The sequence below is a fragment of the Cryptomeria japonica genome, chromosome 9, assembly GCF_030272615.1.
Source record: "Cryptomeria japonica chromosome 9, Sugi_1.0, whole genome shotgun sequence".
Taxonomy (NCBI): domain Eukaryota; kingdom Viridiplantae; phylum Streptophyta; class Pinopsida; order Cupressales; family Cupressaceae; genus Cryptomeria; species Cryptomeria japonica.
Genome location: NC_081413.1, coordinates 521,971,406 through 521,996,333, shown reverse-complemented (window position 1 = coordinate 521,996,333; position 24,928 = coordinate 521,971,406). Strand labels below are relative to the sequence as shown.

The following is a 24,928-nucleotide window of genomic DNA, read 5'->3' as shown; positions in this document are numbered from 1 at the left end:
ACTATCCTAAAATCAGTACGCTGTCGGTTCCTGCAATTCCTTATTCACCACAAGGATTTCCTTGCTCAACACATTCACATCCCCCACAGAGGTATGAGCTGAAAGACTACTAGATCCCTGAGGAGATACCCTTTCAACACCTACCAGTGGCACTATCACACTATTGAGATTTGGTAGAAACACACTCACTAGCCATCCTCACACCTCAATTGATGGCACCACCACTACAAGTTTTGCCAAAAAGTCCTCACAGATGAAGCTTTAGGTTCAACAACCCCAGAATTGCCAACCGCTGAATGCCCTAACACACTCTTCGCCAAATTTAATGAGACATTATCAAGACAATAAAAGACATTACACAACCTGTAGACGGAACCCACCCCATTGAGATTGAACAATCCCAGAATTGCCAACCCCTTGAATGCCCTAGCACACTCTTCACCAGATTTAATGAGGCATTATCAAGGCAATGAAAGATGTTACACAACCTGCAGCCACCCCTCTGACATAAGAGTCCCACATCTTTCCAAAGCAATACCTGCCAACCATCATCCCCAACAAACCACCAATGCCACAAAACTAGAGACCCCACCTACACACGCCACACTGTCAAACCACCAACACGCTAGAATTGATAGAGAAATGAAGAGCAGCGGAATACTGAGACTGCCAAAAGCTCCATCATATAATAGCCATAAATAGTGCAGCAAGCCCCCACAAGACAAGTTCGCCAAACATTCAAAGAAAATTGCACGAATAAGCTTGACACAGAAGTACATAATCAACATGACCTCGCAATTATAAATAATGAAGCCACCATCCACAAAGCGTATTGACATAAAGGAAAAAGCAAGCAGCAAGCGAACATAACTTGGGTAGTAATTATACACCCCAACAAACCCACCATGGGGTGAAAAATTTATGCCAATCAGCTATGGGAATCAAAAGTTGGGAAGGAATTTATCCCATCCCATTCAAGCTTCCACCCAATCACTATAGAGAGCTGAAAAAGGTTCCTAATCAACTCCCATGTTGGCTAAGAAATCAGCACTGAGTTCAACTCACGATAACATCGAGTAAATAAGTCATCAATTTTTTTCTCAAAGCCACAACCTCCTGAATGAAGGGATGGAATTTTCAACTAAGAAAAGTAGATTTTCCAAGCTCTTGGATAACATTCAGTGAATCTCCTTACACTATAAGATGCTCGCAACTCAGTGATGATGCCAAAACTATTCTAGCCACAACTGCTTCCTGTTTAGCCTCAGTATTAGATGGACGTCCAAGGAAAAGAGAGAGCCAACTTTGACAAAACAGCCCAATTCATCCCTAATGACAGTTGTCAGCCCTAGCTAGACCTGGATTTCCTAACAAAAGACCATCGAAATTAAGCTTGAGGAACCCACTAAGGGTTTTGCTCCAAGAATTCTCTGAGTGAACAACCTGTTTATCTCTTCCTCCATTTAAGGGGGAAATTAAAAAAATACATTGATGTCCACATGACTAGAATCTTGAAATTGTGCTTCTGATTCAATGGAACTGTAAAAGTACAGTAGTTAATTAGGAACCTCAAAAGAGGTGCTCAACACGTCTCCAATGAAACTATACAAGAATTTCAAAAAAGAAAAAAAGCCTTGACCACACATAATCTGACAGAACATGGACAACCAGCTACCTAAAAGATTCAATTCATTATTCTTCACTCCCGGTAGAATCAGAAGCAGCATCTACACCACCAATTTGAAGAATGTCTCCTAGATATAGTCAAATAATTTCACTAGAAGATCGGTTGGGGCGAAGGGGAGCGAATGATACTATCCTTGGGATTTGGATTATTCCTTTTCCCAACATCCAAAGTTATTGAACCGATGCAGTGTTGTCTGACTAGAATATCTCTTTATGTGCAGGTGCTGCTATTACCACTCTTCGCTGATAATTAGCTTGGAGAGCTAATTTCACTTCAGTGTGTACCACAGTTTGGAAGATCAACATAAAACCATATAGTATAAAACTCAGAAAAGTTTGTCTTCCATCTTTGGTAGAAAACATAAAATATAAATTTTGTACTTTGTAGGTGCACTTGATGTGCCTTCTGTTGATGTGTTTTTTAGGCACATGCGAACACAAAATAAAATACCACAGGTATCCTCTCTTGAACAAAATCTCTCGGATGCTGAAGATTAGCTTAAGGACCATTCGAGTAGACTCCAAGGTTCATGTATGTAGGATCACTGCATGTGGATAAGCTTAGTTGGTCGTTGTGATTGCTGTTTCATCAAGGGGCATTTATGGTTCGAAAAGATTTCATAAAGAGATTGGCAGATAGTATGCAATGAAGTTTCTCCTAAGACTACTAAATGATTATCAAAAAATGGCAAAAGATGAGGGTTTAGAGAAGTTTTAAGCTATCCTAAAATGAATGAATGAAGAAATGACACAAGTGAAACTCAACGAGTTATAGCATCGCCATACATGAACAACTCCACTAGAACTAGTGCAATCTTCTAAAGATGTTTAGAGATTTTCAAATCACTACTAATCATAGACACCATTAGTTGAATGCATATCAACGATCGAGCAATAATCGAACCTAAACAATTTCATAGACACCATTAGTTGAATGCATATCAATGATCGAGCAATAATCGAACCTAAACAATTTCAAGAGTTCCAGTTGACCACACAAGGCTTGCTTACAATCAGCAAGAAAACTAGTGGTATGGATAATGAGCTTCACAATATATCAAGTACAACATTCCATCATATAATCTAATGCTTAAACTATTATCAAAAGATTGGCTTGAGAAGGTAAAAGAACCATGCAATAAGCTTCAAGGATTGAGCAAAAACACCATAACTTCAATGTTTTTATTGATCCAATAGCCAAACAACAACAATTCTTCAAGTCTTCCTCTTGCCTCTATTCTAGCACTATTACTCTCTTCTATTCTCTTCTACTCTATTGCTATTGCTATCATTATTAACATTATTAACCATTACAAATGAAATGAGTGGAGCTTATATAAGACTCCCAAATACAATGAAGGGCCGAGATCGAATGAAGATCAAGGGCCAAGATTTTGCCACCTAAACCCTAGTTACGGTTTGATACAAATTAAAACCCTAACTAGATAATCATCATCATGAAACAACCAATAAGAAAATAGCATGTGTTAGCACAAAAATCGAGGAAGCATCCTCCAATAGGAAAATGGAACGCCAAGTGGGATCATAACAAACTTTCTTCTACAACTTTGTTCCCTTTTTCCTTTTCCTTTCTAGCATATTCAATGAATCTAGACGTCATACTCTCAACTTCAGAAATTGGAATCTCAGGTAGATTCTTCATTTGCTCTTCTAGGTGGATCACTTCATCAAAGGTTGCAAGAATTGTTATCTCCCATCCATGCTCAAGTTCACTTGTCTTATCAATAAGGAACATAGTGGTATAAATATGATCCAACTGTTTTTCTGTGATTAGTCCACCTTCTCCCTGAAAGATTACTTTTATCCTACCTTCCAATTCTTGAATGTCCACATCTGTTTCAATTTCTGCCCTTTTGCCAAGAATAACGCACATCACCTCAATTATCTTGTCATGAATAGGATGGACGGTATCTTCAACTTGACTACATCTGTTACTAACATCTTCAAAAAGGATTTTCTTCATTTGAAGCAAAGTCGACCACTGTAACAAATTAGGAGTTGATTCCTTTCTAATTATCCCCTCTTGTGCTAGTATCTATCTAGGTGCTTTCCTTATTGCTTGCAATACTAGAATGGTGACGTCCTTAGTATGAGTGAAGGCATCAACTGTCACCATGAGGTTATGAACTATCTCAAGAACACAAATGGCTCTACCAAGTATTTTCATCATATTTCTTACGAACTCACTAGCCATTGTGAAGGATTTGTTGACCCATGCCTCTAGAAGTTGTGTTGAGTTTGCTATCTTCTCCATATGATTTACCGATTCATGAGGAAGCATTAGTGGAGGTGTGTTTGTTGGGTCGTTCTGCCTTAGTGGTTCCTTGAATTGATTGAAATAGCTCCTCCATGCATTTACCTTTTGTTCTTTTCTATTTCAGCCTTTAGCTTCTCATTGACCGCCTTCACTGAATTGGTTGCTTCCTCCATGGCTTGTTCAGAAGTAAGTGGACCTAAGTCAAATGTCTCCAAATCATATTCATCTGCCATAATCTCATCCTCATATTTATCTACTGCTAGAGTGGCAACCTGTATCTTCCTGGAGCCTGTATCATCTCTTATTACTTTAGACATCTTTGAAGCTTTCTTCTTCTCAATGACTTCTTGAGGTCCATTTAGAAGACTCTCCAAATCAAATACTTGTTCTTCTTCTTCCACTATTACTTCCTTGGCAAGTCTTTCCTTTAGCCAATCGGGGATAGAAGATCTTCCTTCTTTTACTTGCACTTCCTCGGGCAATGGCTCATTTCTGGGAGGGGAAGTTGCTCCATTATTATCTCCTTGTTACTCATCATCACAAATCTGGATATGAAGGGCCAGATTTGATGATTTGTGGCATCTTTCCTCTATCTTGTCTATCATTTTTGTCATTTTGTATTGTAGACTCCATTGATTCATCTACTTCATAGACCATGTTCTGATCTATCCTCTGATCCTTGCCTTAATTTATTTCTCTTTCATGCCTAGAAGAAGCACTAGGAGGCTGATCAAAATTTGTCTTTTGCCTCTTCTTTGATGTCTCCTTCTTTCCTTGTTCATTCTTCCTCTATGATCCTTTAGAATGAGAAGTGCTCTCACTTACACTTGCCCTTTCTTCTTCTTCTGTTCTTGTCTCCAAATTGAATGTCATTGTTACATCTTGCTCCTTCACAATTTTTGATGTTGAATATCTACCCATCTACGCGTACAAGTTAAGACTTGATTCATCAATTCCCTCAAATCCGTGACTTCCTTTTCATCCCAATTAATCTTTACTTTTTTATTTTCCTTCTCATAGGTAGATTGGATATATCTACCACTATTGTGTGCTTGGGCAGCCACTCTATAGACTTTGCATTTCCTGATGAGATCAAGAGGCAGCCGGGAGTGCATCTTCTTCTTTATCTCAAAGTCATCTTGTGCGTTCATCCAAAAGTCTTCTACTTGAAACACGTGCTTATGCTTTCTTTCGGCAATTTCTTCTACATTATCATAGGGATCAAAGTTATCTCTAGAAGCAAATGGTGTAAACAAATAGAGAGATAACCCTGGCTCGGCATTTTCAGCTGCTTGAAGGGAAGGACAAACTTCTATTGAATTCCCAAGTGAAATGGAATTAGTGATGACACCTTTGTGTTTGTACCTCAATGACTTGGTACATGATAACAATTGTCTTGCCACCTCAAGAAGTACTACCCCGTCCGTGGGATAACGTGGCAACATATAAGGAGGAGAAGGACATCCGTGTACCCTTATGTATGTGAATTTGGGGAATTGAATGAACCATGCACCATATTGTTTGATAAGTGCTTGTGCCTCCGGGGACAATCTCTGATGGATTCCACCTTATCCTAGTGATGTGCATTGTGAAAGTATCATTGACCAATCTATAGTGCTTCTTAGGTGGGTGATGCAATATTTCATAGGAATCACAAAACCTTATCTCTCCGGGCCTCCTTCCAACTCTGCCTCTATGTGGTAGTCTCGCATATTCATAATTCCTTGCCAGGGAATATATGACATATGAGCTCATGTGGAATGACTTGGTGGGAACTAACCTTCTCAATTGTACATCTAGGCTATTACTAATGATTCTTGCCCAATTGATCATTCCTTTCCCTTGGATGATTATTTGTATGAAGAAGAATATCCATTTATCAAAACAAAAGGCTTGAGGAGCACCTATAACTCAACCAAGCAAGGTGATCAAATCCTTGAATTCCTCTTGGAAGTCGATTCGGTGTGGCCCATTAGGTATCTTGTTTAGGTAAGGTCTACTCTTTTGCAACCAATCCCTATTGATGACTACTAGGCATGCATCAGGATCATCTTCATAAATTGACTTAGCTCCTTCCAAGCTTCTATAGATCATGTCCCTTTGTTCTGGTAGGTGGAAAGCTTCACTTATAGTTGTTTCTGATAGGTAAGCAAGAACGGTTCCATCCTCGACCACAATTGTCCTTGAGTGTGAATCATAGTGTTTGGCGCACTCAATCATTAGTTCATGACATCTAACTGCAAAAGGGAAGCCGGCTGCCTTGATGATGCCACTTTCTATTATCCTCTTGGCTATAGGTGATGGTTTGCCGATGTATGGTGCCTCACAAAACTTCTTCACATTGAAATTTCCAAGGTTTGTATCTCCAATGTTGCTCCATCGGGATGTAATCTTGGTCTCCAAGTCATCATTCTTCTGATCTTCTTTGATGAGAGCCCGCCGGGAGGTAGATCCACTTGCCTTGGGTGCTGCCATCATTCACCTATTAAAAATGTTCAAGTTAGGGTATTGATAAGGTTACGAAAATTATAGACTTTAGGCTAGCAAAACCTTAGAATGAAGATGAAATAACCCAGTACTACACTCTAATGTTTCTAATCAATTGCTTAATAAGACTGATCTAACTCTTTACATGCATCCTAACTTGAATGAATTGCGATTTTCTGCCTCTAATCAGACCTGATTTTTAATCCTAAATGCAGTCCTTCCTTCTGATTTTGATGATTTCCTTTCAATTAAATGACTGACACTACTTAATGAAATCACTGTTTGGAATGCAATTCTGATGTCTAAGGCAAATCAGGGCTGTCCAATGTGAATTCACTGTATGGTAGGCTCCTAGCTGAATAAATTCAACTTGATCTTCAAATAATAAATTCTCCTTTTCAAAAAGACCAGACCTGCATTCAATGATGAAATTCGCCCTTTATAATTGCTGATGCTTGATGAAGTTTGCTGTTCAATTGGAGAAATTCTCTGACCTGCTGACAAAATTCGCTTTTGGAGAAGAATTGTATTTTGAATTGATGTTAAAATGATCCTTTTGACTTCTCTTATATATGCAATTTAGGGTAAGGTGTGTCTTTTGGGGTAATAGGCCGACTTAGTCTAGCAAAAATAAAACAACAAATTGTCTTCCTCATGCTGACCGACTTAACACATTAGAGTTCTTCTTTTAGCAATTCGAATTTTGAATTGATCTTGGCGCCAAAATGTTTGCCTTTGATGAATTTCGCTTTGGGTCCTTTGCAAGGTACACACATGATTCGCTCTAGGACCTTAGGAAGGACAAGGCCAAGAAAAATAGTTTGCTCCATGTCCTTAGCAAGGACAAGGTCACAGTAAATAGTTCGCTCCAGGACAGGACCTAAAATGAAAATCGCTCTTCAACCTTAGTAAGGTACGCCATCTTGAAATAAGTTCGCTCTAGGTCCTTTGGAAGGACATGGTCAAGTTAAAAGTTCGCTTCATGTCCTTAGCAAGGACAAGACTCTTGATAAGAATTTCGCTCTACGTCCTTAGCAAGGACATGACCTAAAAATAGAATTCACTCTGTGACCCTTGGAAGGTACACGATCTTAGTGAAATTTTTCGTTCTTGAGCCTTAGGAAGGACAAAGTCAAGGTAAAGATTTCGCTCTATGTCCTTAGCAAGGACAAGACCTAAAATGAAAATCGCTCTTGAACCTTAGGAAGGTATGCCATCTTGAAATAAGTTTGCTTTAGGTCCTTTGGAAGGACAAGGTCAATTTAAAAGTTTGCTTCATGTCCTTAGCAAGGACAAGACCTGAAAAATAGAACTTGCTCTATGTTCTTTTCTAAGGTACGCGACCTTGATAAGAATTTTGCTCCAAGACCTTGGCAAGGACATGATGAAATTCGCTCTCTGACCTTGGCAAGGACTAGACCTAAATTGCAATTCGCTCTCTGTCCTTTGGAAGGTACACGCATGATTCTAGACAAAGCTCGCTTTAAGACTTCTCCAAGGTATACATATTCAAGTTCGCTTTGGACACTTAGGAAGGACAAGCAAATTTCGCTCTGGATCCTTTGGAAGGACATGACTCAAAATTCGCTCCAGGCTCTTTCTAAGGACAAGACTTGATAAGAAAAATTTCGCTATTTGTGGTAGCCAAGGTATGTTGTCTTAGGATGAAAAATTCGCTCCAAGTTTGAGGCAAGGTACATGATTTGGAGAAATTCGCTCCATGTCCTCTCCAAGGACATTCGCTCTAAGACTGCTCCAAGGACAAAGTTTGCTCCGGACCCTTAGGAAGGACAAGGAACAAGTTCTCTCTGGAACCTCAACAAGGTACAGGGTCAAGGTAGGAAATTTGCTGCAGGTCCTTAGCAAGGATAGGGTCTTAACAAAAAAAATTGCTCTCAAGTTGGGACAAGGTACACAACTAACTTCATGACTGACCTTTCACTTAGCTATCTCACTTGAATCTTTCATCTTCGAATCATTCTTGCAACGCTTGATGACCTACTCCACTCCATTCACTAGAAGAGAGCATAGAGAGACTACTCCTAGAGAAGGCAAAACCGAAAAAAAAGGGGGGGTCCCATCTCGATGGGGCGATGTGTGATGTGGTTACAACACCTTCAAATATAGATGTAGTGATTTTATAGGTGCCTGTTGTGACCTTTTCACACATTGCCCCATTGCAAACGGGGACCCCCCTCTTTCCTGCTTTCTACGTTGGTTAGTTTAGGGTTTTGGCAACATAGTGGGCAATTTTGATTTCCGTGCTCGAGTCTCGGATTTTTGATCATGCCTAATTGTCGTTTAGGGTTTTTTGAAGTTATAGAATCAAAAACGTAAAGTTGAGATTTTAAATGATCCTAATTTTTTGTCTAAGTGTAGACCTTTTGAGTGTTAACATGTTTTTGAATGTTCTCGTCGGTGATTTTTAAGTGCCTAAGCGTTTCAGGACCTTTAGGAGTTGTTTTCTCGCTCCTAGGAAGTTATCCAAGTTGATTTTGCACTTTATCCCGATAGGTTCCCTTATGTTTCGCTCAAATTTTGATAAATTTGCCTAAGTCCCGATGCGTTCTATTGAAAATTTTAAGTGTGCAGATGATTTTGAGTGGTTAAACTGTTAAATTCCGGATGAAAATCCATGTTCTAAGGGTCAAAATGTCAAAATTCCTGACAGGAGGTGCTTTTCCCCCCACATTCTTGATGACCCATAATTTTCCCCCACTCAAAATCCTGACTGGTGGTGGGTTTCCACTAGATTCCAGGTGGACCTAAATTTTCCCCACTCATTGTCCAGACATGGGGCGATTTTCCACCAAGATGCCTGACAACCCACGATTTTCCACTAGGACTGCAGATGACTTTAATGAGGACTAAAATGATGATTCTTGATGCCTATCAATTTTCCACCAGGACTTTTATGACGAGATTTTGAGGATTTTGTTATCTTGATAGTGATTCCAGACGTTAGGCGAATTTCCACAAGTAATGATTTTAATGATTTTGGGTCCGGATGACTGTCCAAACAGGGGTCGATTTTCCCCCAAGGTGATTTTTTGTGCTAAGTGGCAAGTTTGAATTGGAATTTTCACTCATTTGATGAAATTTTGTTAGGATTTTTATCCTAATAGTGGTCAATTTTCCCCTAGATGTACATTTTTGAAAATTTTACTTATTTTTATTTGGATTTTTTAAATCCAAATAGAGATCGATTTTCCCCATGGGTCAATTTTGGATCAAATTTTAAAATATTTTAATAGTGACCCAATTTAATTGTTTTTAAAAGTGATGACGATTATTTAAAAAATAAAAACAATTAATAAATGATTTGCAATGAACATTTAATGAATTTCACCTTCTAGAAGCAAATCGATTTTCCCCAGGCAAGTATAAGTAACAATGTTTTATCCCACATTGCTTGTGTGGTGAAAACCCAAGGCAAAGGCAAGTTTAAAAGAAAGTGGCCAGCATTATAATAATAATATATTTGCCAAGTGTGCTACTTAGGCGATTTTTCCTCCAGTTGGCGAATTTGTTCAAGTGTCAAGTTGACACCATTGAGGTTGAGGATTTTCCATTGCTCATTTTTTTTCATTTCCCAGCGTAGGCGATTTATTTTTAAGACCATTGGAGGAGGTTACTTGCAGGTTTTTGAGACTTGTGCAATTTTTGGAGGGTGGCGCCACAGTTGGAAGGGGGCAATTTTATTTTAAAATTCATTTGACACCATTGTTGAAAGCTTGCTGTCATAATTTTCAAGTCTGAGTTTGGCGCCATTATTTGAGCTTATTCGACCTCCATTGCTGGCTGGAAGTTCATTTTCGGACTTCACATTTTCATTCCCAGCTGACTTCCACCTAAGGCGATTTTGTCTAGAGGCTGATTGGAGGAGTTTTGAGTGCATTTTCAGAGCTTCCAAGAGCTGTTGCAGGTCTGAGATGCCATTGTTGCTGGCTATCCTCAGAATAAACATCATTTCTACCCATCTACCTACCTTGGCGATTTTGCTTGGAGCTCATTCCTTTGACTTTTCGTGATCATTTTCAGGGTTTTTATCACTTTGCAAGGTGCTGGTAAGTCTGAAACCACTATTTTCAGACTTGTCCTCTGAAAGAATTTATTTTACCAGCCACACATATATGCCAGGAATTGATTGTTTTCATCATGGGAAAGTTGTTTTTCATCAAATTTTGCATAACACACGATTGGAACATTATTTTAATCATTGATTTATAGAGTTGCAGGTTGCCTTCAGACTTGCTGGCAGCCATTGTTGAATTGGGAAGGTGTCCTCAGGCAACTTTTGTGTAAAAACCACTACTTTTCACACCTTTCCTAGTTTAATTCCCAATCCGGTATACTCCTTTGCACTCTAATTTGGATAAAATTTCTAAGTATAAGGAGGTGTCTTCAGACCTTGCTAAGTCTGAAAATTGATGATTTTAATGAACTTCATATGGGTTTCACACCCTAACCTTGTCATATTTTAATTCTATTTTCAGAGTTCATTTTAAATATGGATAAACTTCTTGATTTCTATCCATAAACTTGTCTAGATCATTAAGAAATTAGAACTTATTTAATTCTGAAAGTAGTTATCAGGATATATTTTCCGAAGTGTCTAACGTCCAGCTTCACACAGGTGCAATGTCGAAGTCGGGAATTAGCATGCAGAGGGAACAATAGAAGATAGTTTGAGACGAGATTCTATCCAGAATCAAAGATGTCATCCAGATGGAAGGAGATTACAGACACGAACATGCATTTCCTGAACATGGGTTAGATGTTGTTCAACCCAACAATAAGAATAATAACTCTAGTTGAAGTCTCAACCCGAAGTTTGGACATTCACTTGGTAAAGTCACTATTTCTATAGCTAGTGTTCATTTGATTGTCAACCCAGGGATGTAATACTTGAAATGGGTCTCCACTATATATGCACTAAGTTCCTGCAACAACTACTCTGCATTACTGCAACAACTAACATTATGCGGAAAAGATAAGCAAGAATTGAAACTATTGAAAGGCTACAGGAAAACTTCTGCAGCAACATAAATTCATTCAAACAATACTGGCTAAGTTCAATGCTGATAAACAGATATTACTTTGTTTTGGTTTGGCTGCAGGAATAGTCAGTGGATTTGTTTCCAGTGGCTGCAGGAATAGTCAATGCAAGAACGTCTATTGCAGCTAAGGAAAGAAAACTAATCTTAACAAATGCACAGGAACACTCACCAAGTGGGCCCCCTTGGGTGAGTGATTCCAGGCTTCCCAAAAACAACTCTAAGTGCTCAGAATAACATATTTTTATTCATCGTTCTTTGGAAGTCATTACATGATTCAACATAAAAAGAAACTCAAAAACACTTGTAAAAATCCTCTGCTCTGCTTTCTCTCTTTTTCTATCTAACCTCTGAGAAGAGATGAAGAGCTTATTTTAAAAGAAATCATCTACTTTAGACAACACAGATCACGCCGAAAAGAAGAGGTGGATAATTAATCAAGAAAGGAGATAGCTGGAGTTAAGCTACAGAAAATGCGGATCTAAACCGAACCACAGTCATAACATACTGTGGCGGTATTTACAACACCAATGTCCACTTGAGTTAGACATCAGTAGTATCGCGTGATTGCTTCTCCTATGCCATTTCTTACGCTTTTCAGCATTTCTGTTGTTCGATCTTTCAGTCATCTTCTTGAATATCTCTTCCTGCAACTGGCGTGATAGGCGATCTTTCACCGCAGCATCATTTATTCCCTGCGCTTCAAAAGAAATAACATACATACATATTTTATTTAATTAGGACATCTATTAATTTCACACATGATATTGCCCTAAACAATCCGCATGGCAACGTGAATGAATCACATGGCTGCAGGAATAAACTGACAAAGACAAAACATGTTTTAATAGGTTCAAGCTAACGTCTGAAATACATATAGTAAACTTTCGATACATCATTACTATTATGTAAATAAAAATATGACAAAAGCTCAAGAGTTCTAAGGATAAAAATATGCCAATGTCTCAACTCATCATGCCCCCCAACTTTAAGATCTTGCTGATCCTCCAGCAAGAGGAAAATTTCTGATTCTTGCACTAACTCTTAGGTCACCAATGGTTCCTTGACATGTTCCTCTTGAAGCTAAATTTCAGTAAAATCCTAAATTTTTTCCAACCTGGACCATTTGGCTTCTTCTGTAATTGCTTCATAGGACTTATCTGTAGTCTTACATCCCAATAGTGGCCACATAAGAATAGGAGGCTGAAAGATCAAAGGTACCCAGTTATTGGTTTTCTCTCTGCCCAGTTGTATATATTTAGGGGCTCTTTGCATAGCTGCATGGAAATTTGGCAGTGAATGAGGTTCTCCTTGCTTCAATTCTTCTGGCAAGTTATTCCAACGCTGAGTTAAGCCATCAATTGCAGCTGCACTTTCAGTTTGAACTAAATGCTCATATGCTTGGTATATTTCTTCCCTCATCGGCAGCACTAGATTTCTAACATCTTGCCTTACCAGTAACTTCTGCCATTCATAATAAAGAACTCTTGGCTCTTTTGCTTCCTTCCTCAATGGCAATGGACAATCAAATTCGAAATCCTTGTGTGCTCTGGCTTGTGCCCCCATGTTGATCTCATTTTGAATCCATGACATTAAAGCTTTTATATGGATATCACCAATATATAACAAAGGATTCCACTCACTATCTGAAGCTACAACATAGTTATGTAAATAAAGTTCACATAACAATTTTTTCACAGTTGTTGGAGAAGTCTGGTAAGCATCATAAAATTCCCTAGGGGTTTCTAAAGAGGGGCTAAGGTCCCTGACAATGTGGTTCAATTTGAAATTTAAATACCGCTCCCTTAAATGCAAAGCATAAACCCTTGGCGGTGCCCTACAATGCATCAATTCGGGGACCATACTAGTGATTGTATCAACTTTAGCCTCTAATTCTTCAGTTTTGTTATCCCTCTTTTCAATTTCTCTTTGTTGTTTATCAATAACCCCCTGCAATCTAGCCCTCTCTATTTCCCATTGTCTATAAAATGTTAACGCAATAGATAAACTGCTTAGGGATGATGGAGGTCTAATAGGTGTTACCTTAGGCCGTGAAATCTCTTCAACGGGTTCCTCAAGCTGCTCTGCCACATATGCAAGATTTGAGAGTCTATCAACATCATCTTCCTTCTGAGTTTCAACATCTGTAGGGCTCCCTTCTTTTGATGTTTCCACTGAAATAACCTCTGCCGGATCACTTGCTGGACGGGCCTTCTGGGTTTTACTCCGAGTCCTCACATAAACCTTTGGAGTGGCTGCAAGAATGGTTTCTACCTGTGGCTTTGCTGCAGGAGTATTTCTTTTAGACCTACGCCTCTTGGCTGCAGGAGAAACTCAAGTTGCTTGTGGCTGAACCATAGGTTTTTCATCTGCATCAATTATTTCCAATTCCTTCCCTTTTCTTTTAGAAGATGGTGATTCTCTTTGAAGAGAAGTGGAGGGCTGCTCCACATTTGTCTCAACCATCCCTTCCTCTATAATAGTCATAGCTCCTTCAACGATGAGCAATTCATTCTCTACAGAAACTATAGGAGAAGAGGGTTCTTCAATATTTTCTTTTTCAACTATTGGCTCATCTGCAATAGGCGCATCTTCAACCCTAAACTGCAATATGTCTTCAAATACCCCCCATTCCATCTGTGAAACATCTCTAAGAGAACGTTCTACAAGCAATTTAATCAAACCATGATGGCTGACAGAACGATTTCCATTCTTCTGTGTTTCTTTGGCACTTATGGAAATGAGGTGGTATAGAAAATTAGGGACATTCACTCTCCGACCATGCCATAAATGACTAAGCAATTTGAAATGGGGTGAATGTAAATTTGAATACCTCCCTTCGCAAGTAATGTATTTCATTACATATAAAGCCACCTGGGGCCACTCTGCTGCTAGGGAAACCCTCCTGGTTCCTTGCTTGTCCACTGCTAGAGGTCCATCTGTAGGAAGTGTAAACTCTGCTCTAGCGCTTTTGGCGTCTTTTGATTCTGGAAACAATTCTCTTTCCTGCGGCAACCCTGTAACTTTAGCTATCCGCTGCTTCGTAGCAATGACCCTTAATCCTTTAACAGTAGCTTCTCCTTCGTTGAATGAATGCATAAACTGCGCGGCAATTTCTTCATTATAATCCCTGATTTTCAGAAAGTAAACAATCCAACCACGCTGCCTAAAATAATGCTCACAAAGGGCATCCTGTAGCAACGCATCATGGACTGTTGGTTCATGGTGGATTGGATCTCCACCCATTTCTTACTCTGTTAATCTAGCAAACTCTGTAGCTGAGAAACAGAGAACCAAAATATTCTACAGACTGAAAATTGAAACTTCCTTACCTATCTCCAAAATTGGCGGCATAGTTTATTACTTTCTTATGCCAAAGAATATCTTGTTAAAGAAATGATGGCAAACAATCAAATCAAGGTATCGAAAAGGACGAGTAATTACTAATTTTGGAAACCAAACCATAAAACACCCCCCCCCCCCCCCCCAACTTACTTTGGCACCTGTCCACACAGGCTGAAAGGATTCAGGGAAGTGTATGCGGATTTAGGAAAGGCAATAATCATAATGAAATCATAAATGCGTAATTAAAATAAAATATGTACATACCTGCAGTCGTACGAAAAGAAAGGTGAAATGGAATGAAATGACAGATAAGAAAATGAGATGGGATGACGTGGATGGAAATTTTATTTATGGAGAATAATATTTCCATAAGACATGGAAATATTTTTGTGAAATGACGCGAGGAGAATTATGAAGTGGCAAGCCTGTTCACTGCAGTGGCTATAGGAACCTTACCTCCATTACTTTGCTCAATTGCTGAAGGAACTTGATCAGTGGCTGTAGGAACTTGATCAGTTGCTGCAGGAACTTCTGTTTGATCCTTTTTAGCAAATTGCTGCAGGAACTCCTCTTTGCTGGCCGGCTTATGATAAAGACGCAATCGGTGACCATTCACCAAAAGCTTAAACCGAACTGAGTCAATTATGGTCAAACGAACAGCTCCATTTTTTAAAACTTCCTCTATCTCATATGGACCTAACCATTTGGTTTGCAGCTTTCCCATAGTATCTTTATATCTGGAGTCATACAATATTGCCTAGTCACCGACTTTGAACTTTTTCTTTGATATATTTATCATGCCACTTTGCTCTCTGATTTTGTATCACATTTGTCTGTTGGACAACCATTTTTCTCCATTCATCCAAAGCATTCAATTGCTGAATACGTTCCTTTTGTGCATCAGAAAGTGTCATATTTAATTGCAAAGTTGTCCGCAGAGTTTTATGCTCAAACTCAATAGGCATCATTGCTGCTTTTCCATACACCATCTCAAAAAGTGTAAAACCAATTGGTGTCTTCCAAGTTGTTCGGTATGCCCAAATTGCTTTTGAAAGAGCAACTACTGTCTTGGTAAGAATAGCCTTAAGCTCCCTATTTGTAACTTCTACCTGTCCATTAGCTTGTGGATGATATGGGGTAGATTTTATGTGCCTTATATTGTATTCATTGACCAAAGGTGCAATCAATGTTGAAGTAAATTGTGGGCCTTGGTTTGATACAATTTCCCTTGGTACTCCATATCTTGTAACTATCTCCTCATAAAGAAACTCAGCCACCTTATTATCTCTTGCATGTGTCATGGCACGAGCCTCCACCCATTTGGTTACATAATCTGTACATACTAAAATGTAGGATTTGCCATTAGAAGGTGGATCAATTGGGCCAACAAAATCTAATCCCCATTTATCGAACGGTGCAACCAATATTTGTGGATACAATGGCATCTCATCAGATTTAGTAGGTCTCCCCATGCACTGACATCTGTCACATTTTCTTGTATACTGTGTTGCATCCTTATATAATGTGGGCCAATAGTATCCTGTATTCAGTATTTTGAGTGTTGTTCTTTTAGTAGCAAAATGTCCTCCACACGGCTCATCATGACATGCATGCAGGCTATCATATGTTTCATCTTCTTTTACACATCTTCTCATGACTTGGTTAGGTCCAGTATAAAACAAACAATCAACAATCCATGAGAAGTTAAAGCTTTTCTCTACTAACAACCTTCTTTCCTTAGGAAAGAAATGAAGTGGCATTTTAGCAGCAGCTAAATAGTTGGCAATATCAACATACCAGGGAGTGTGGGCTTGTATAAGGAATAGATGTTCATCCGGAAAAGCGTCATCGATGGCTGTAGAATCTTCCTGTAACTGTAGTCTTGAAAGATAATCTGCAACCACATTGGACTTCCCTGGTTTATCAATAACTGTGATATCAAATTCCTGCATCAACAATAACCGGCGAGCTAATCTACCGGTAATTGAAGGCTTATTCATGAGATATCTGATTGCAATATGATCAGTATGCACAAATATGGGATACCCTGTGATATAGTGCCTATTGAGTGCATATGTAACTGCTAACATTTCCTTTTCAGTGACTGTGTAATTTAACTTAGGCCCCTGCAAGTTCTTGCTAATATAATATATTGCACTTTCCAAGTTATCAATCTTTTGTCCTAATATTGCTCCTATTGCATAATCAGATGCATCTGTATGAATTTGAAATGGTAAAGACCAATTCGGACCTTTAAGAATTGGTGCTTGGGTCAAAGTGTGCTTAAGCTTCAAGAAAGCTTCATTGCATGAAGAAGCCCATTTAAATTCCATATCCTTGGTAAGTAGAGAATATAAGGGACTTGCAATTATGCTGAAATCTTTGATAAACCTTCTATAGTATCAGCATGACCAAGGAAACTTCTTACATCTTTTTGCTTCACGATTGCATTAATATTCTGAATGACTTCAATCTTTGTTGGGTCAACTTGTATTCCTTTTATAGAGATATGATGACCAAGGACTATTCCTTCCTGCATCATTATGAAGCACTTTTCACTGTTTAATGACAAACTATAGTCTTCACACCGTTGCAAAACTTTTTTCAGGTTCCCCAATGCTTCTTCAAATTCAGAACCATAAGTTGTAAAGTCATCCATATAAACTTCCATGATGTCTTGAGAAATATCTAAAAATATACTGATCACTGCTCTTTGAAAAGTGGTTGGAGCATTACACAATCCAAAAGGAAGAACAAAATATGCATATGTGCCCCAAGGACAAGTAAATGTTGTCTTTTCTTGGTCCTCTAAGGCTATCTGAATCTGATTGTAACCACTGAATCCATCAAGAAATGAAAAGTATCTCTTCCTAGCCAAAGAGTCTAATACCTAATCCACAAATGGCAATGGAAAATGATCTTTTCTTGTTGCTAAGTTCAAAGCTCTATAATCAACACATACCCTCCATTTTCCTCCTTTCTTAGGAACTATTACCAAAGGTGATACCCATTGGCTATCAGAGATAGGATAGATAAACCCAGCCTTTAACAACTTCTACAATTCCTCTTTAACTATTTCTTTTAATGCAGGATTGATTCTTCTTTGTGGCTGTCTGAGTGGGCAACATTCTTCTTTTATATAGATATGGTGGGTGCAAACTGTTGGATCTATTCCATGCATGTCCTTGTAATCCCATGCAAAGACATGTTTATGATATTTAAGCAAGTCCATGAGTGCTACCTTTTGAGTATCTGCAAGATCACTATTGATATTCAAATATTTATTCAAATCAACTTCTATTTTGATAGTAAGATCAATCTAGGATATATCAGAAAAATGAGAAGTACAGACTTCCTGCGGCAACAGAGTATGCAATATATCAGTGGCTACAGGAAAGTCTAAATCTGCAATATTTGGTACCAACTCCTGCAATTGTTGTTCTTGTGTCAACTCATTTGTCAGAATTTTATAAAGAATTGAGTCTTCATCATGTAATTGCATGAATGGCCCTCGATTAATCATCATAAGGTGATTAATAGAGTCAACTCCCTCATATTCTTCTCCCAAAGTAGGCCAAACGGCTTGTTGTTGATCAAACTGGGGCTGTGCAGGAGAATACAAAGCTAATGTTTTTGTAGAGTTCCCATCTGAAACATTCATATCCCTTGATCTACATCCAATATATGCATCAGTCGTGGCAAGCCGAGGTCTTCCCAAAATCACCGGATATCCTCCCAGTGTTGCCATTGGAGACAAAATCATAAAGTCTGTAGGGTATTCCCAGGAATCCAAAATAACAACCACATCTTCAATCATACCATCAGGTTGCACTGTAGAGCTATCAGCAAGCTGTAGAACTATGGGTGTAGGCCTTAGACTATTGATTTCAAGCTTCTGCATTACTTCTCTTGTCATCACATTAGTGGCTGTCCCTAAATCAACTAAAACATTCCTTATCTGGCTGCCATTAATGACTATACTCACAATAGGACTACCAAGATCAGAATATTTAGGAATTGAAACCTTTCCTAACATTATATTTGCCAGTTGACCCATCACATGCACTGTTTGTGGATCCTTCTTCTTCCTGCCAAGTGTTTTTAGACATGCCTCTCTAAGTGCTTTACTGTATATAGGAACATCTTTTATTGCTTGCAACAATGGAATTTTAACACATACATGTTTCAGTTGATCTATGATATCAAAACCTTGCTCTTGTTCTGTAAGAACTTCATTTTCTTGCAATCTCTGGGGAAATAGTGGTAATCTCTGCTTCTGAGGTATTGTGGCTGTTGGATTAGAGATTTCTTGTTCTTCTTGTACCTCAGTGATAACTGGAGGAGATGGATTAGGCAGAGTTGTTCCGGATCGGAGGTGAATATCACTTATAGATAGAGAATAGGTTGGGTATTGATTAGGGTCAGCTGAATAAGCTTGGTGTTGTTGCTGAGATTTAATATTAGGATTTGGCATTGGCTGAGTGGGCAACTGCGTTGGTTTAGGTGGGACAACAATGGCTGCAGGGAGAGGCATTATTGCAAGCAGCTGTGGCTGTTGATAACCGGAAGATTGGGTAGTCCATGGCTGACTCTCCCTCCATTGAGGAGTAGGTTGCCAATTCCCTTGAAACTGGCTCCCTTGGCCTTGAGGTGGATACCAATTTCCCTGTGGCTGCTGCCACTGTGGCATTTGATTAGCAAAATGCTGCCCTTGGCCTTGAGAACCATACCAATTTGGATAATTACCAAAATTTTGAGCATATAGTGATTGCCATTGATTATTTGGTACATAAGAATTTCCACTATAACCAGAAAAAGAAAGTGGATTCGGAGGCATACCTTGTCTTTGGAAATTTGGCCTTCTTTGAGCAACATAGAAAACTTGCTCATCCTCACCTTGTATTGGCTTGAAGTCAGGAACCTCAAGTTTTGCAACCATTTTACATCTGCAGTCCTTTTTCTGCTGTCTACAATGAGGGCAAAATTCTGCAAGAAATGCATCAGCTTCTTCATGCTTCTTCTTAGCTAAGAGTGTATCCAACTGAGTAGCCACATTGTTTATGATGTCCTTAAAGTCCTTCAACAAATGGCTAAGTTCCATTCTAGAAACTCCAGTACCAGATGCTGATGAAGACGCTCTTGGCTTGAAACGCCTGTTCTTTTTAGAAGCAGATCTGGAATACTTCTTACAAATTTGTCCTATTTCATTCCACATGGACTGTGTAATGTCACCTCCTCCCATAAGATCCAAAGAATCAGTACATTCATCACTGATTCCTCTCAAAAATATCAACTTGAGGGAGTCTTCATTTAGAGTACTATGCTTGGACTTTTTGACACTAAACATAAACCTTTCCAGATAATCTTCAAGACTCATCTTCTTTCTGTGTCATTCTAAAGATATCATTCCCATGACGATCAATGTCTCTACAATAATCTTTATACTTTGCAAGAAACAATCGTCATATCTCATCCCATATATTGATTGTGCTACTACCTGTTGTGACCATTTCACACATCGCCCCATGCAAATGGGGACCCCCTCTTTTTTGCTTCTGTTTTGCCTGTTCTTCTCTCTGCTTTTAGGGTTTTGATTAAGTGAGTGAGTTGTCTGGACTAGGGTTAAGCCTTAGGGGTTTCTATTGGATATTTTCAGGCCCAGTCTAGTCAAGTTTTTTGGAGGTTATTGAGCATCCTCCCGAGGGTTGCAAATTTTGAAATAGGATGAGCCTGTCAGGAAGGTCAGGTATGTCTCAGGATAGGTCCAGTCAGGATTTTGAGGGCAAATTCAAATTTTGTTTAAGTGTTAGCATTTTAATGATGGAATTGTGCATTTTTTTTGTCTGGGTAATTTTTGACCAAATTTTTGATGGCTTGATAGCTGATTCCTGGCCTTAGAAATGACCTAATTATGCCTTGTGAAGTGACTAAAAACCTAAAATTTTGGATATTTTAACTTGAAAAAGCAAAATCGCTCCTGTCCCTCTCCCAGGGACCAAGGCGAAATTGATATTTTGTGCATCTTGGTTATTGACTTGTCTTAATTGTTTTGTGCAGGGTCGCCAGGGGATATGATCGAACGTGAATTGAAGATTTTGAAGATTTTGAAAACTCAAAAATGGCAAGTTTTTTAAAAGTTTAAGGTAAATTCGCTCCTGTCCTTCACTGAAGGACCAAGGCGAAATGGCTTATTTAGATCATTTTGGATCTTGGTTGATCAAACTAAAGCATCAAGGACGCAAGGAAAGATGAAGTGAACGTAATTGAATATCCTGACTTAGTCAAAAAGCAGTGAAAGGTTGAAGATTTGGCCTAGAAAGACAAGTTCGCTCCTGTCCCTCTCCAAGGGACCAGAGCGATTTTCTTCAAACACACCTTCTTGGACATTTTTTGGGCTTAGGCTCTCGTTCACGGATTGCAAAAGGATTGTATCTTCCCTAGCAAAGGAAATTTGAGATGAAAATTGTGAAGATTTGGTCTTGAGGACAAAAGGCGCTCCTGTCCCTCACTGAAGGACCGGAGCTTGAACTCCAAATTTGCATTATCCTCACAAGATTTAAGTGATTTCGCGATTTGAGGAGGACAAAGGAAGTATGTTTTGCTTGTTGAATATAACTTGAATGGGCCACAATGGAGAAAATCGATCCAAGTTGCAGTAGGCGCTCCTGTCCCTCTCCAAGGGACCAAGGCGATTTTTAAAGGAAGCTCCTGTCCCTCTCCAAGGGACCAGAGCGATTTTCTCAAGGGACAAGTTTTGGGCAAAGGAAAAGCAAGTTTTACGTTTGAGATGAGTAAAGGAAGGCATAATCGCTCCATTGAAGATAATTTTGAAAGATTGCAAAACACAAGTGGAGCCTATAATGACCAAGGCGCTCCTGTCCCTCACCAAGGGACCAGAGCGAAATATTCAAGTATGCCTAATCTTAAAATGCCACTTTCATTTCCAACACTCAAAATGGAGTAAGCAATGACGTTTTACGCCTTGAAGATAATTAGATATTGATATGATTAAGGATTTGTGCCATGGACTAAAGATCGCTCCTATCCTTCACTGGAGGACCACGGCGATTTCTATAGAATCAATCATTCCTTTCCAAAACCACGTCAAGGCATAATCAGAAATGTCTTTAGGAAGATAGTGAACAAGGAATTAACCTCAAGAGTCGACAATTTTAAGCCCAAAGGCAAAAAATCGCTCCTGTCCTTCACTGAAGGACCAGGGCGAATATCCTTGGAAGAGCTCATTTTGTCTTGGAGAAACGAGTTAGGCATGCATAGAACAAGCGAGGAAGATCATTGATTGCCCTGCAACATGAATTGGCGATTGGAAAAGACAAGGACCAAGGACAAAAGGTGGGATCGCTCCTGTCCCTCACCAAGGGACTAGGGCGAAAATGTTTTAAGATACACTCCTTCCAAAGATGGAATAAATCAAACTCAAGATTCCAAGCGAAAAGGCCATTTTGGACGTCCAGGATAAAGCTTTGAACGTAAAAAGCGAGAAATACAAGGCTAAAATGCATGGGCGCTCCTGTCCCTCACCCAGGGACCAGAGCGATGTTGTTGATGTCCCTTATTCCTCCCATGCTTAGGCGCCAATATTTTTCAAATTGCATTAAATGCTAAATTCGCTAAAACTTTGAAATATTTTAATTAAATTAGCATTTAATAAGAACGCATGGGCATTTAATAATTAATTTAAGCCTTTAAAAAATCAAAATTTTTAATTGCAAAGGCATTTAAATTAATTATTATTAAATTAAATAAAAAGAGAGTGCTTGGGGTATTATTTTAATGTTTTTTTTGCAAGGTCGGCCTCCTCTTTTAATTAAATTTTATTTATTTTTGCCTATTTTCCAAGTCGGCCTATTGGGAATTGCAAGGATGAGCGCCTATATAAGAGAGGTATTTTGAAGCATGTTAATCCATCATTCAATCATTTGTTCAAATGCGATTTTGAAGAAGTAATAAAGGAGCGAAATCTCATCCAAGAAGGAGTGCGAAGTTTGATTTAAGAGGAGCGAATTTCGTTGAAGGCTAGAAGTGATAAAGTTAATGCTTGCGAAGTCTAGAGGAAGACCATTTTGTTGAAGAAAGCACATTTTGAAGACTTCGATCCACATTTTGCCTAGCGAACTTGCTTCATTTTGCATTATTTCTTAGATTTAGTTCTCAAAGAGAGGTATGGCAAGATCTCCCTTGTTCAAATTTTGAAAATTTGAATTTCCAATTGCATCGTCATATTTAGGAAATGATAATTCAAAGACTTATCATGAAGTTTCCTAAATTTAAAACTTAAATCCAGTCTATATTTCTGCGTTCCAAGGTATATTACTCATTATGAAATGTTGTGTAGGTGTCAAGATGGCGACCCCAAAGGCAGGAGCATCCACCAGTCGTCCAGCCCTCATGAAGGAAGATTAAAGGAATGAAGAAATGGAGACCAAGATCGTGTCAAAATGGAGTAACATTGGAGATACCAACTTGGGAAACTTCAGTGTGAAGAAGTTTCGAGAGGTCCCTTACATTGGAAAGCCATCACCCGTCGCAAGGAGAATAATTGAAAGTGGCATTATCAAAGCGGCCGGTTTCCCTCCAGCAGTCCAGTGCCATGAGCTGATGATCGAGTGCGCCCGCCATTATAACCCACAATCAAGATCGATCGTGTCCAAGGAAGGAAACACTTTGGCGTACCTTTCAGAGGAGGCTATCAGTGAGGCTCTTCATCTACCAGAACATAAAGATATGATTTACAAAAGCTTGGAAGGAGCTAGATCCATGTACGAAGATGATCCAAACACCTGCTTAAGCATCATGAATAAGAATTGGTTACTCAAAAGTCGTCCTCGCCTGAGCAAGATTCCCAACACACCACATAGGATCGACTTCCAGGAGGAGTACAGAGATTTGATAACCTTACTCAATTGAGTTACAGGGGCTCCTCAAGCCTTCTATTTTGAGAAGTGGATGTTCTTCTTTATCCAAGTGATAGTTCAAGGAAAAGGAACAATTCATTGGGCTAGAATTATTAGCCATTGCTTGGACGTGCAGTTAAGAAGACTGAAGGCTACCAAGTCCTTCCACATGAGCTCATACATCATATATGCCTTGATCAGGAGTTTTGAATATGTAGGACTACCTCACAGAGGAGTGATTGGAAGAGGACCCGGGGAAGTCAGAGTTTGTGAATCTTATGTTCATTTGCATCATCCACCTGGAAGTAACTACAAGTTAGTTAATGATACCTTCACGATGAACATCACCAGGACATTGCAAGGTGGGATTCACAATCGGATATCTCAAGATGCACAAGAGCTTGTAAAGAGGTATGGTGCTTGGTTTATCCAATTCCAGAAGTTTACATATATTAGAGTTCATGGGTGTCCTTCACCTCCATATATGTTGCCAAGATATCCGACAGACAGAATAGTGTCACTTGAGGTGACTAGGCAATTGGCGACTTATGCGAAGGCATTCAAACATAGGCATGGAAATGGAATTCCTGTACCTATCATACTAGGAAATTCAGTAGAGGTATGTCCTAATGCTCCAGCTTTAGATGATGCAGAAAGAGAGTTGGCCTTATATTCATTTTCATTCTTTTCATTGAGGGAGAATTTTGATCCTTATGGGTATATAGAAGAGACAGTTGGTAGAAAATACAAGCATGAATGTCAGGTAGAGGACTTTTGGATGAATCTCTCAGATGATTTAGAAGTGAAAAGAAAGATGCATTCCAGATTGCCTTTGGATTTCATCAGGAAATGCAAAGTTTACAGAGTGGCCGATCAAGCTCAGGACAGTGGCAGGCACCTCCAGTCATCCTATGATAGAGAGGACAAGGCAGTAAAGATAGATTGGAATGAACCTGAGGTTGTGGACTTAAAAGCTTTGATGGCCCCAGTTTTGTACTGTACTCGCAGATGGGTTGATGTGCAACATCAAAAGTTGAGAGAGCAGAGCATACCTATGACTTTTACTTTGGAGGAAAGATCGGCAGAAGGAGGAGCAAGCGCAAGTGAAGGCCATCCTCATCCTAGAAGCACAAGCGAAGGCAATCCTCACCCCAGAAGCG

At 39.1% G+C, this 24,928-nt stretch overlaps 1 protein-coding gene across 2 annotated transcripts in view; it reads left to right on the top strand.

Annotated features, from left to right (window-relative positions):
• The window catches only part of LOC131066889 (uncharacterized), a 57,878-nt gene that overhangs the window by 16,606 nt on the left and 16,344 nt on the right, over positions 1-24,928 (top strand). The window contains exon 2 of one of the 2 annotated variants that reach the window (XR_009111741.2): positions 11,088-11,300. The exons of the other annotated variant lie outside the window; for it this stretch is intronic. The gene's annotated coding sequence lies outside the window, so the exon portion shown is untranslated. The remainder of the gene's footprint in view (positions 1-11,087; positions 11,301-24,928) is intronic. 2 annotated transcript variants of the gene reach the window in all.